Source organism: Danio rerio, chromosome 2 (genome assembly GCF_052040795.2).
Source record: "Danio rerio strain M-AB ecotype USA chromosome 2, GRCz13ab, whole genome shotgun sequence".
In the NCBI taxonomy this organism is placed as follows: domain Eukaryota; kingdom Metazoa; phylum Chordata; class Actinopteri; order Cypriniformes; family Danionidae; genus Danio; species Danio rerio.
In genome coordinates, this window is record NC_141022.1 from 17,094,189 (window position 1) to 17,107,681 (window position 13,493).

Genomic DNA, 13,493 nt, shown 5'->3' on the forward strand with positions numbered 1-13,493 from the left:
GCTCTTAGTTAAGCCTAAAATGTTATGTCTGTCTGTCTGTCAGCAAATGTGCTGGAGGTTTAAGGGTTAAAAATTAGTACCTGTTATGCTTGCCGACATTGTATTATTTGTGGCGTAGATTGCGGCTCCTACTGCTGACAGTTTGTGGGTATCGCTTCTCGGCCTTTTGGCTAAGATCAAGTGTAGTATCTGTTCTTATCAGTTTAATATCTGATACGTGCCCTACCCGGGCACTATATATTAAATTGATTTTTGCAGCTGGGAGATGGGTTAGGGGCTTGCTCCACCCACTCCACGCATCGACCTGGTATTGCAGTACCTCCGGGAACGGTGCACTCATTAAGCGGTGAACAGCAGAACTAGATTGCATGAAATTTAACATAACGTTAGATTGAATGTAGGGACGTGCGCTTCTTTGCGATTAGGTATCTGTCTTATGCGCTCGTTTAGACAGTGAGCATGAACAACCCTCTTGGCAGGATCCTCTTATTCTAGTCCATGAGCCACGATGCACATATTGCAACTCAGGGAGGAAAAATAAATAAATAAAAAAAATCCATCCAAAATTCCCAATCAGGACCTAAGTCTGACCTGGGGGATGGTGGGTCCAGAGAGCTGTGGAGAGGATAATTCCCAATCAGGACCCAAGTCTGACCTGGGGGATGGTGGGTCCAGAGAGCTGTGGCGAGGATAATTCCCAATCAGGACCCAAGTCTGACCTGGGGGATGGTGGGTCCAGAGAGCTGTGCAGAGGATTTGAAAAATGGCAAAGCATGAAACCCCCGCTCCTGTCGCATTCACCCAGGGTCCAAAGCGCCGGGCCGGGGCCCCAACTCCCAGCCTACGTGTGGGGACGTCCCGCGCCTAGAGGTACATGCCCCTTTGGGGCACCAGCGGCACGCAAGGCTGGCACCTGCGGTTAACCAAGTCAATGTTCCCGGGCTTAAGTTTGGGCTACCCGGGCACTGCTGGAGAACAGGTGTTCCTCCAGGGTCCCCCACAGGGCAGGTGCTTGCCCCCAGAGAGGGTGAAGATTACCCAGCCAGAGTCAAGGCCAGTGCGGGCAAGGAAAAACGCTCCGGAAAGGGGGGCCCTTAGGAGCTTAAGCGTATCCCCGGGAAAGGGTGACTGATTTCCGGCCAAGCTGGATTGGAAGAAAGGCTCTGGAAGTCCTTCCCATGGAAGGGTCCCTTAAGAGCTGGGTCTGACCCTAAAAAAGGTGATGGTTTCCCGCTAATTGTGGCCATGGAAGTCCTTCCAGGGCGCTTTTGAGAGCTAAAACACACCCCAGAAAGAGTGACCGATTCCTGCTGATTATGGTGGCTCAAGTGGGCATGGAAGAATCGCCCTGGAAGTCCTTCCCACTGGTCCCTTGAGTAGCCGAAGCTGCCCCAGAAAGGGTGACTGATTGCCGCTTGTGGAGGCATCTCGTTTGGGCTTGGAAGAAACGCCCTGGAGGTCTGTTCTTGGGGCCCTTCCAGAGGTCTAGCTGCCCCAGAAAGAGTGACTGATTCCCGCCTATTGTGGCAGCTCGTTTGGGCTTGGAAGAAACGCCCTGGAGGTCTTGTTCTTGGGGTCCTTCAAGAGGTCTAGCTGCCCCAGAAAGAGTGACTGATTCCCGCCTATTGTGGCAGTTGCTGGCAGCTTGTTTTGGCATTCAAGAAACCCTCCATAAGTCTTACCCAGGGGTCCCTTTGGAGCTGAAGCTGCCCCAGACAGGGTGACTGACTCCCGCTTATTGTGGCAGCTCAATTGGGCATGGAAGAAACGCCCTGGAGGTCTTGTTCTTGGGGCCCTTCAAGAGCTCAAGCTGCCCCAGAAAGAGTGACTGATTCCTGCCAGTTGCTGGCAGCTCGTTTTGGCATTCAAGAAACCCTCCGCAAGTCTTACCCAGGGGTCCCTTTAGAGCTGAAGCTGCCCCAGAAAGAGTGACTCCTTCCCCGCTGACTGTGGTGGCTCAAGTGGGCATGGAAGAATCACCCTGGACGTCCTTCCCAATGGTCCCTTGGGCAGCTGAAGCTGCCCCAGACAGGGTGACTGATTCCTGCTAGTTGGGGCAGCACGTTTGGGCATGGAAGAAACGCCCTGGAGGTCTGTTCTTGGGGCCCTTCCAGAGGTCTAGCTGCCCCAGAAAGAGTGACTGATTCCCGCCTATTGTGGCAGCTCGTTTGGGCTTGGAAGAAACGCCCTGGAGGTCTTGTTCTTGGGGTCCTTCAAGAGGTCTAGCTGCCCCAGAAAGAGTGACTGATTCCCGCCTATTGTGGCAGTTGCTGGCAGCTTGTTTTGGCATTCAAGAAACCCTCCATAAGTCTTACCCAGGGGTCCCTTTGGAGCTGAAGCTGCCCCAGACAGGGTGACTGACTCCCGCTTATTGTGGCAGCTCAATTGGGCATGGAAGAAACGCCCTGGAGGTCTTGTTCTTGGGGCCCTTCAAGAGCTCAAGCTGCCCCAGAAAGAGTGACTGATTCCTGCCAGTTGCTGGCAGCTCGTTTTGGCATTCAAGAAACCCTCCGCAAGTCTTACCCAGGGGTCCCTTTAGAGCTGAAGCTGCCCCAGAAAGAGTGACTCCTTCCCCGCTGACTGTGGTGGCTCAAGTGGGCATGGAAGAATCACCCTGGACGTCCTTCCCAATGGTCCCTTGGGCAGCTGAAGCTGCCCCAGACAGGGTGACTGATTCCTGCTAGTTGGGGCAGCACGTTTGGGCATGGAAGAAACGCCCTGGAGGTCTGTTCTTGGGGCCCTTCCAGAGGTCTAGCTGCCCCAGAAAGAGTGACTGATTCCCGCCTATTGTGGCAGCTCGTTTGGGCTTGGAAGAAACGCCCTGGAGGTCTTGTTCTTGGGGTCCTTCAAGAGCTCAAGCTGCCCCAGAAAGAGTGACTGATTCCTGCCAGTTGCTGGCAGCTCGTTTTGGCATTCAAGAAACCCTCCACAAGTCTTACCCAGGGGTCCCTTTAGAGCTGAAGCTGCCCCAGAAAGAGTGACTCCTTCCCCGCTGACTGTGGTGGCTCAAGTGGGCATGGAAGAATCACCCTGGAGGTCCTTCCCAGGGGTCCCTTAAGTAGCTGAGGCTGCCCCAGAAAGAGTGACTGATTCCTGCCAGTTGGGGCAGCTCCTTTGGGCATGGAAGAAATGCCCTGGAGGTCTTTTCTTGGGGTCCTTCAAGAGCTCAAGCTGCCCCGGAAAGAGTGACTGATTCCTGCCAATTGCTGGCAGCTCGTTTGGGCATGGAAGAAATGCCCTGGAGGTATTCTCTTGGGCTCCTTCAAGAGATCAAGCTGCCCCGGAAAGAGTGACATATTCCTGCCAGTTGCTGGCAGCTCGTTAGGGCATTCAAGAAACCCTCTGGAAGTCTTTCCCAGGGGTCCATTTTGAGCTGAAGCCGCCCCCGGAAAGAGTGACTGATTCCCCGCCGACTGTGGTGGCTCAAGTGGGCATGGAAGAAACACCCTGGAGGTCTTTTCTTGGGCTACTTCACGAGCTCAAGCTGTCCCAGAAAGAGTGACTGATCCCTGCCAGGAGCTGGCAGCTCGCGTGGGCGTTCAAGAAGCCCCCTGGAAGTCTTTTTCCAGGGTTCCCTTCAGAGCTGAAGCTGCCCCCGGAAAGAGTGGCTGGTTCCTGCCAATTGCTGGCAGCTCGTTCGGGCACGCAAGAAACTCTCTGGAGGTCTTTCCCAGGGTTCCCTTTAGAGCTGAAGCTGCCCCAAAAAGAGTGACTGATTCCCGCTGATTGTGGTGGCTCAAGTGGGCATGAAAGAATCACCCTGGAGGTCCTTCCCAATGGTCCCTTAAGTAGCTGAAGCTACCCCACAAAGAGTGACTGATTCCTGCTAGTTGGGGCAGCTCCTTTGGGCATGGAAGAAATGCCCTGGAGGTCTTTTCTTGGGGTCCTTCAAGAGCTCAAGCTGCCCCAGAAAGAGTGACTGATTCCTGCCAGTTGCTGGCAGCTCGTTTTGGCATTCAAGAAACCCTCCGCAAGTCTTACCCAGGGGTCCCTTTAGAGCTGAAGCTGCCCCAGAAAGAGTGACTCCTTCCCCGCTGACTGTGGTGGCTCAAGTGGGCATGGAAGAATCACCCTGGAGGTCCTTCCCAGGGGTCCCTTAAGTAGCTGAGGCTGCCCCAGAAAGAGTGACTGATTCCTGCTAGTTGGGGCAGCTCGTTTGGGATTGGAAGAAATGCCCTGGAGGTCTTTTCTTGGGCTCCTTCAAGAGCTCAAGCTGCCCCAGAAGGAGTGACTGATGTGGTGGCTCACGCGGGCATGGAAGAAATGCCATGCAAGTCCTTTCCAGGGGTTCCTTTAGAGCTGGAGCTGCCCCAAAAAAGAGTCACTGATTCCCGCTGACTGTGGTGGCTCATACGGGCATGGAAGTCTTTTCCCAAGGCTCAAGCAGGTAAAGGAAGACAGGTTGATCTCCGAGGCCGGCCCAGACAAAATCCTGGTCTGGACTTCTGAAGGGGGGATGGCAACTACACTGACTTGGTCGGAAAAGTCTCTCAAACAGGGGCTTTTCAAGTACCCTCATTGGGCACCAGCGGCCCATAGTCACGTCTCTTTGCCGTATTCAAGCTTGGAGTTTGTTTTTGGTCACCAACGGCTCTTAGTTAAGCCTAAAATGTTATGTCTGTCTGTCTGTCAGCAAATGTGCTGGAGGTTTAAGGGTTAAAAATTAGTACCTGTTATGCTTGCCGACATTGTATTATTTGTGGCGTAGATTGCGGCTCCTACTGCTGACAGTTTGTGGGTATCGCTTCTCGGCCTTTTGGCTAAGATCAAGTGTAGTATCTGTTCTTATCAGTTTAATATCTGATACGTGCCCTACCCGGGCACTATATATTAAATTGATTTTTGCAGCTGGGAGATGGGTTAGGGGCTTGCTCCACCCACTCCACGCATCGACCTGGTATTGCAGTACCTCCGGGAACGGTGCACTCATTAAGCGGTGAACAGCAGAACTAGATTGCATGAAATTTAACATAACGTTAGATTGAATGTAGGGACGTGCGCTTCTTTGCGATTAGGTATCTGTCTTATGCGCTCGTTTAGACAGTGAGCATGAACAACCCTCTTGGCAGGATCCTCTTATTCTAGTCCATGAGCCACGATGCACATATTGCAACTCAGGGAGGAAAAATAAATAAATAAAAAAAATCCATCCAAAATTCCCAATCAGGACCTAAGTCTGACCTGGGGGATGGTGGGTCCAGAGAGCTGTGGAGAGGATAATTCCCAATCAGGACCCAAGTCTGACCTGGGGGATGGTGGGTCCAGAGAGCTGTGGCGAGGATAATTCCCAATCAGGACCCAAGTCTGACCTGGGGGATGGTGGGTCCAGAGAGCTGTGCAGAGGATTTGAAAAATGGCAAAGCATGAAACCCCCGCTCCTGTCGCATTCACCCAGGGTCCAAAGCGCCGGGCCGGGGCCCCAACTCCCAGCCTACGTGTGGGGACGTCCCGCGCCTAGAGGTACATGCCCCTTTGGGGCACCAGCGGCACGCAAGGCTGGCACCTGCGGTTAACCAAGTCAATGTTCCCGGGCTTAAGTTTGGGCTACCCGGGCACTGCTGGAGAACAGGTGTTCCTCCAGGGTCCCCCACAGGGCAGGTGCTTGCCCCCAGAGAGGGTGAAGATTACCCAGCCAGAGTCAAGGCCAGTGCGGGCAAGGAAAAACGCTCCGGAAAGGGGGGCCCTTAGGAGCTTAAGCGTATCCCCGGGAAAGGGTGACTGATTTCCGGCCAAGCTGGATTGGAAGAAAGGCTCTGGAAGTCCTTCCCATGGAAGGGTCCCTTAAGAGCTGGGTCTGACCCTAAAAAAGGTGATGGTTTCCCGCTAATTGTGGCCATGGAAGTCCTTCCAGGGCGCTTTTGAGAGCTAAAACACACCCCAGAAAGAGTGACCGATTCCTGCTGATTATGGTGGCTCAAGTGGGCATGGAAGAATCGCCCTGGAAGTCCTTCCCACTGGTCCCTTGAGTAGCCGAAGCTGCCCCAGAAAGGGTGACTGATTGCCGCTTGTGGAGGCATCTCGTTTGGGCTTGGAAGAAACGCCCTGGAGGTCTGTTCTTGGGGCCCTTCCAGAGGTCTAGCTGCCCCAGAAAGAGTGACTGATTCCCGCCTATTGTGGCAGCTCGTTTGGGCTTGGAAGAAACGCCCTGGAGGTCTTGTTCTTGGGGTCCTTCAAGAGGTCTAGCTGCCCCAGAAAGAGTGACTGATTCCCGCCTATTGTGGCAGTTGCTGGCAGCTTGTTTTGGCATTCAAGAAACCCTCCATAAGTCTTACCCAGGGGTCCCTTTGGAGCTGAAGCTGCCCCAGACAGGGTGACTGACTCCCGCTTATTGTGGCAGCTCAATTGGGCATGGAAGAAACGCCCTGGAGGTCTTGTTCTTGGGGCCCTTCAAGAGCTCAAGCTGCCCCAGAAAGAGTGACTGATTCCTGCCAGTTGCTGGCAGCTCGTTTTGGCATTCAAGAAACCCTCCGCAAGTCTTACCCAGGGGTCCCTTTAGAGCTGAAGCTGCCCCAGAAAGAGTGACTCCTTCCCCGCTGACTGTGGTGGCTCAAGTGGGCATGGAAGAATCACCCTGGACGTCCTTCCCAATGGTCCCTTGGGCAGCTGAAGCTGCCCCAGACAGGGTGACTGATTCCTGCTAGTTGGGGCAGCACGTTTGGGCATGGAAGAAACGCCCTGGAGGTCTGTTCTTGGGGCCCTTCCAGAGGTCTAGCTGCCCCAGAAAGAGTGACTGATTCCCGCCTATTGTGGCAGCTCGTTTGGGCTTGGAAGAAACGCCCTGGAGGTCTTGTTCTTGGGGTCCTTCAAGAGGTCTAGCTGCCCCAGAAAGAGTGACTGATTCCCGCCTATTGTGGCAGTTGCTGGCAGCTTGTTTTGGCATTCAAGAAACCCTCCATAAGTCTTACCCAGGGGTCCCTTTGGAGCTGAAGCTGCCCCAGACAGGGTGACTGACTCCCGCTTATTGTGGCAGCTCAATTGGGCATGGAAGAAACGCCCTGGAGGTCTTGTTCTTGGGGCCCTTCAAGAGCTCAAGCTGCCCCAGAAAGAGTGACTGATTCCTGCCAGTTGCTGGCAGCTCGTTTTGGCATTCAAGAAACCCTCCGCAAGTCTTACCCAGGGGTCCCTTTAGAGCTGAAGCTGCCCCAGAAAGAGTGACTCCTTCCCCGCTGACTGTGGTGGCTCAAGTGGGCATGGAAGAATCACCCTGGACGTCCTTCCCAATGGTCCCTTGGGCAGCTGAAGCTGCCCCAGACAGGGTGACTGATTCCTGCTAGTTGGGGCAGCACGTTTGGGCATGGAAGAAACGCCCTGGAGGTCTGTTCTTGGGGCCCTTCCAGAGGTCTAGCTGCCCCAGAAAGAGTGACTGATTCCCGCCTATTGTGGCAGCTCGTTTGGGCTTGGAAGAAACGCCCTGGAGGTCTTGTTCTTGGGGTCCTTCAAGAGCTCAAGCTGCCCCAGAAAGAGTGACTGATTCCTGCCAGTTGCTGGCAGCTCGTTTTGGCATTCAAGAAACCCTCCACAAGTCTTACCCAGGGGTCCCTTTAGAGCTGAAGCTGCCCCAGAAAGAGTGACTCCTTCCCCGCTGACTGTGGTGGCTCAAGTGGGCATGGAAGAATCACCCTGGAGGTCCTTCCCAGGGGTCCCTTAAGTAGCTGAGGCTGCCCCAGAAAGAGTGACTGATTCCTGCCAGTTGGGGCAGCTCCTTTGGGCATGGAAGAAATGCCCTGGAGGTCTTTTCTTGGGGTCCTTCAAGAGCTCAAGCTGCCCCGGAAAGAGTGACTGATTCCTGCCAATTGCTGGCAGCTCGTTTGGGCATGGAAGAAATGCCCTGGAGGTATTCTCTTGGGCTCCTTCAAGAGATCAAGCTGCCCCGGAAAGAGTGACATATTCCTGCCAGTTGCTGGCAGCTCGTTAGGGCATTCAAGAAACCCTCTGGAAGTCTTTCCCAGGGGTCCATTTTGAGCTGAAGCCGCCCCCGGAAAGAGTGACTGATTCCCCGCCGACTGTGGTGGCTCAAGTGGGCATGGAAGAAACACCCTGGAGGTCTTTTCTTGGGCTACTTCACGAGCTCAAGCTGTCCCAGAAAGAGTGACTGATCCCTGCCAGGAGCTGGCAGCTCGCGTGGGCGTTCAAGAAGCCCCCTGGAAGTCTTTTTCCAGGGTTCCCTTCAGAGCTGAAGCTGCCCCCGGAAAGAGTGGCTGGTTCCTGCCAATTGCTGGCAGCTCGTTCGGGCACGCAAGAAACTCTCTGGAGGTCTTTCCCAGGGTTCCCTTTAGAGCTGAAGCTGCCCCAAAAAGAGTGACTGATTCCCGCTGATTGTGGTGGCTCAAGTGGGCATGAAAGAATCACCCTGGAGGTCCTTCCCAATGGTCCCTTAAGTAGCTGAAGCTACCCCACAAAGAGTGACTGATTCCTGCTAGTTGGGGCAGCTCCTTTGGGCATGGAAGAAATGCCCTGGAGGTCTTTTCTTGGGGTCCTTCAAGAGCTCAAGCTGCCCCAGAAAGAGTGACTGATTCCTGCCAGTTGCTGGCAGCTCGTTTTGGCATTCAAGAAACCCTCCGCAAGTCTTACCCAGGGGTCCCTTTAGAGCTGAAGCTGCCCCAGAAAGAGTGACTCCTTCCCCGCTGACTGTGGTGGCTCAAGTGGGCATGGAAGAATCACCCTGGAGGTCCTTCCCAGGGGTCCCTTAAGTAGCTGAGGCTGCCCCAGAAAGAGTGACTGATTCCTGCTAGTTGGGGCAGCTCGTTTGGGATTGGAAGAAATGCCCTGGAGGTCTTTTCTTGGGCTCCTTCAAGAGCTCAAGCTGCCCCAGAAGGAGTGACTGATGTGGTGGCTCACGCGGGCATGGAAGAAATGCCATGCAAGTCCTTTCCAGGGGTTCCTTTAGAGCTGGAGCTGCCCCAAAAAAGAGTCACTGATTCCCGCTGACTGTGGTGGCTCATACGGGCATGGAAGTCTTTTCCCAAGGCTCAAGCAGGTAAAGGAAGACAGGTTGATCTCCGAGGCCGGCCCAGACAAAATCCTGGTCTGGACTTCTGAAGGGGGGATGGCAACTACACTGACTTGGTCGGAAAAGTCTCTCAAACAGGGGCTTTTCAAGTACCCTCATTGGGCACCAGCGGCCCATAGTCACGTCTCTTTGCCGTATTCAAGCTTGGAGTTTGTTTTTGGTCACCAACGGCTCTTAGTTAAGCCTAAAATGTTATGTCTGTCTGTCTGTCAGCAAATGTGCTGGAGGTTTAAGGGTTAAAAATTAGTACCTGTTATGCTTGCCGACATTGTATTATTTGTGGCGTAGATTGCGGCTCCTACTGCTGACAGTTTGTGGGTATCGCTTCTCGGCCTTTTGGCTAAGATCAAGTGTAGTATCTGTTCTTATCAGTTTAATATCTGATACGTGCCCTACCCGGGCACTATATATTAAATTGATTTTTGCAGCTGGGAGATGGGTTAGGGGCTTGCTCCACCCACTCCACGCATCGACCTGGTATTGCAGTACCTCCGGGAACGGTGCACTCATTAAGCGGTGAACAGCAGAACTAGATTGCATGAAATTTAACATAACGTTAGATTGAATGTAGGGACTTGCGCTTCTTTGCGATTAGGTATCTGTCTTATGCGCTCGTTTAGACAGTGAGCATGAACAACCCTCTTGGCAGGATCCTCTTATTCTAGTCCATGAGCCACGATGCACATATTGCAACTCAGGGAGGAAAAAAAAATAAATAAAAAAAATCCATCCAAAATTCCCAATCAGGACCTAAGTCTGACCTGGGGGATGGTGGGTCCAGAGAGCTGTGGAGAGGATAATTCCCAATCAGGACCCAAGTCTGACTTGGGGGATGGTGGGTCCAGAGAGCTGTGGAGAGGATAATTCCCAATCAGGACCTAAGTCTGACCTGGGGGATGGTGGGTCCAGAGAGCTGTGCAGAGGATTTGAAAAATGGCAAAGCATGAAACCCCCGCTCCTGTCGCATTCACCCAGGGTCCAAAGCGCCGGGCCGGGGCCCCAACTCCCAGCCTACGTGTGGGGACGTCCCGCGCCTAGAGGTACATGCCCCTTTGGGGCACCAGCGGCACGCAAGGCTGGCACCTGCGGTTAACCAAGTCAATGTTCCCGGGCTTAAGTTTGGGCTACCCGGGCACTGCTGGAGAACAGGTGTTCCTCCAGGGTCCCCCACAGGGCAGGTGCTTGCCCCCAGAGAGGGTGAAGATTACCCAGCCAGAGTCAAGGCCAGTGCGGGCAAGGAAAAACGCTCCGGAAAGGGGGGCCCTTAGGAGCTTAAGCGTATCCCCGGGAAAGGGTGACTGATTTCCGGCCAAGCTGGATTGGAAGAAAGGCTCTGGAAGTCCTTCCCATGGAAGGGTCCCTTAAGAGCTGGGTCTGACCCTAAAAAAGGTGATGGTTTCCCGCTAATTGTGGCCATGGAAGTCCTTCCAGGGCGCTTTTGAGAGCTAAAACACACCCCAGAAAGAGTGACCGATTCCTGCTGATTATGGTGGCTCAAGTGGGCATGGAAGAATCGCCCTGGAAGTCCTTCCCACTGGTCCCTTGAGTAGCCGAAGCTGCCCCAGAAAGGGTGACTGATTGCCGCTTGTGGAGGCATCTCGTTTGGGCTTGGAAGAAACGCCCTGGAGGTCTGTTCTTGGGGCCCTTCCAGAGGTCTAGCTGCCCCAGAAAGAGTGACTGATTCCCGCCTATTGTGGCAGCTCGTTTGGGCTTGGAAGAAACGCCCTGGAGGTCTTGTTCTTGGGGTCCTTCAAGAGGTCTAGCTGCCCCAGAAAGAGTGACTGATTCCCGCCTATTGTGGCAGTTGCTGGCAGCTTGTTTTGGCATTCAAGAAACCCTCCATAAGTCTTACCCAGGGGTCCCTTTGGAGCTGAAGCTGCCCCAGACAGGGTGACTGACTCCCGCTTATTGTGGCAGCTCAATTGGGCATGGAAGAAACGCCCTGGAGGTCTTGTTCTTGGGGCCCTTCAAGAGCTCAAGCTGCCCCAGAAAGAGTGACTGATTCCTGCCAGTTGCTGGCAGCTCGTTTTGGCATTCAAGAAACCCTCCGCAAGTCTTACCCAGGGGTCCCTTTAGAGCTGAAGCTGCCCCAGAAAGAGTGACTCCTTCCCCGCTGACTGTGGTGGCTCAAGTGGGCATGGAAGAATCACCCTGGACGTCCTTCCCAATGGTCCCTTGGGCAGCTGAAGCTGCCCCAGACAGGGTGACTGATTCCTGCTAGTTGGGGCAGCACGTTTGGGCATGGAAGAAACGCCCTGGAGGTCTGTTCTTGGGGCCCTTCCAGAGGTCTAGCTGCCCCAGAAAGAGTGACTGATTCCCGCCTATTGTGGCAGCTCGTTTGGGCTTGGAAGAAACGCCCTGGAGGTCTTGTTCTTGGGGTCCTTCAAGAGGTCTAGCTGCCCCAGAAAGAGTGACTGATTCCCGCCTATTGTGGCAGTTGCTGGCAGCTTGTTTTGGCATTCAAGAAACCCTCCATAAGTCTTACCCAGGGGTCCCTTTGGAGCTGAAGCTGCCCCAGACAGGGTGACTGACTCCCGCTTATTGTGGCAGCTCAATTGGGCATGGAAGAAACGCCCTGGAGGTCTTGTTCTTGGGGCCCTTCAAGAGCTCAAGCTGCCCCAGAAAGAGTGACTGATTCCTGCCAGTTGCTGGCAGCTCGTTTTGGCATTCAAGAAACCCTCCGCAAGTCTTACCCAGGGGTCCCTTTAGAGCTGAAGCTGCCCCAGAAAGAGTGACTCCTTCCCCGCTGACTGTGGTGGCTCAAGTGGGCATGGAAGAATCACCCTGGACGTCCTTCCCAATGGTCCCTTGGGCAGCTGAAGCTGCCCCAGACAGGGTGACTGATTCCTGCTAGTTGGGGCAGCACGTTTGGGCATGGAAGAAACGCCCTGGAGGTCTGTTCTTGGGGCCCTTCCAGAGGTCTAGCTGCCCCAGAAAGAGTGACTGATTCCCGCCTATTGTGGCAGCTCGTTTGGGCTTGGAAGAAACGCCCTGGAGGTCTTGTTCTTGGGGTCCTTCAAGAGCTCAAGCTGCCCCAGAAAGAGTGACTGATTCCTGCCAGTTGCTGGCAGCTCGTTTTGGCATTCAAGAAACCCTCCACAAGTCTTACCCAGGGGTCCCTTTAGAGCTGAAGCTGCCCCAGAAAGAGTGACTCCTTCCCCGCTGACTGTGGTGGCTCAAGTGGGCATGGAAGAATCACCCTGGAGGTCCTTCCCAGGGGTCCCTTAAGTAGCTGAGGCTGCCCCAGAAAGAGTGACTGATTCCTGCCAGTTGGGGCAGCTCCTTTGGGCATGGAAGAAATGCCCTGGAGGTCTTTTCTTGGGGTCCTTCAAGAGCTCAAGCTGCCCCGGAAAGAGTGACTGATTCCTGCCAATTGCTGGCAGCTCGTTTGGGCATGGAAGAAATGCCCTGGAGGTATTCTCTTGGGCTCCTTCAAGAGATCAAGCTGCCCCGGAAAGAGTGACATATTCCTGCCAGTTGCTGGCAGCTCGTTAGGGCATTCAAGAAACCCTCTGGAAGTCTTTCCCAGGGGTCCATTTTGAGCTGAAGCCGCCCCCGGAAAGAGTGACTGATTCCCCGCCGACTGTGGTGGCTCAAGTGGGCATGGAAGAAACACCCTGGAGGTCTTTTCTTGGGCTACTTCACGAGCTCAAGCTGTCCCAGAAAGAGTGACTGATCCCTGCCAGGAGCTGGCAGCTCGCGTGGGCGTTCAAGAAGCCCCCTGGAAGTCTTTTTCCAGGGTTCCCTTCAGAGCTGAAGCTGCCCCCGGAAAGAGTGGCTGGTTCCTGCCAATTGCTGGCAGCTCGTTCGGGCACGCAAGAAACTCTCTGGAGGTCTTTCCCAGGGTTCCCTTTAGAGCTGAAGCTGCCCCAAAAAGAGTGACTGATTCCCGCTGATTGTGGTGGCTCAAGTGGGCATGAAAGAATCACCCTGGAGGTCCTTCCCAATGGTCCCTTAAGTAGCTGAAGCTACCCCACAAAGAGTGACTGATTCCTGCTAGTTGGGGCAGCTCCTTTGGGCATGGAAGAAATGCCCTGGAGGTCTTTTCTTGGGGTCCTTCAAGAGCTCAAGCTGCCCCAGAAAGAGTGACTGATTCCTGCCAGTTGCTGGCAGCTCGTTTTGGCATTCAAGAAACCCTCCGCAAGTCTTACCCAGGGGTCCCTTTAGAGCTGAAGCTGCCCCAGAAAGAGTGACTCCTTCCCCGCTGACTGTGGTGGCTCAAGTGGGCATGGAAGAATCACCCTGGAGGTCCTTCCCAGGGGTCCCTTAAGTAGCTGAGGCTGCCCCAGAAAGAGTGACTGATTCCTGCTAGTTGGGGCAGCTCGTTTGGGATTGGAAGAAATGCCCTGGAGGTCTTTTCTTGGGCTCCTTCAAGAGCTCAAGCTGCCCCAGAAGGAGTGACTGATGTGGTGGCTCACGCGGGCATGGAAGAAATGCCATGCAAGTCCTTTCCAGGGGTTCCTTTAGAGCTGGAGCTGCCCCA

General features: G+C 54.3%; 1 long non-coding RNA gene and 3 other non-coding genes across 4 annotated transcripts; 3 read left to right on the top strand and 1 right to left on the bottom strand.

The window, feature by feature from the left end:
* Nucleotides 1-150: 150 nt before the first annotated feature.
* On the top strand, nt 151-341 carry LOC147846260 (U2 spliceosomal RNA). The gene has a single exon (XR_015479271.1). It is a non-coding gene; the product is annotated as a U2 spliceosomal RNA (small nuclear RNA).
* A 4,399-nt stretch (nt 342-4,740) lies between these two features.
* Nucleotides 4,741-4,931, top strand: LOC141379366 (U2 spliceosomal RNA). The gene has a single exon (XR_015479272.1). It is a non-coding gene; the product is annotated as a U2 spliceosomal RNA (small nuclear RNA).
* Nucleotides 4,932-9,330: 4,399 nt separating this feature from the next.
* LOC147846261 (U2 spliceosomal RNA) lies at nt 9,331-9,521 on the top strand. Its single transcript, XR_015479273.1, has one exon. It is a non-coding gene; the product is annotated as a U2 spliceosomal RNA (small nuclear RNA).
* A 153-nt stretch (nt 9,522-9,674) lies between these two features.
* Nucleotides 9,675-13,484, bottom strand: LOC148679732 (uncharacterized). The gene is made up of 2 exons (XR_015941933.1): nt 9,836-13,484; nt 9,675-9,771 (listed from the first exon to the last, which is right to left on the bottom strand). It is a non-coding gene; the product is annotated as an uncharacterized LOC148679732 (long non-coding RNA).
* Between the last annotated feature and the right edge of the window lie 9 nt (nt 13,485-13,493).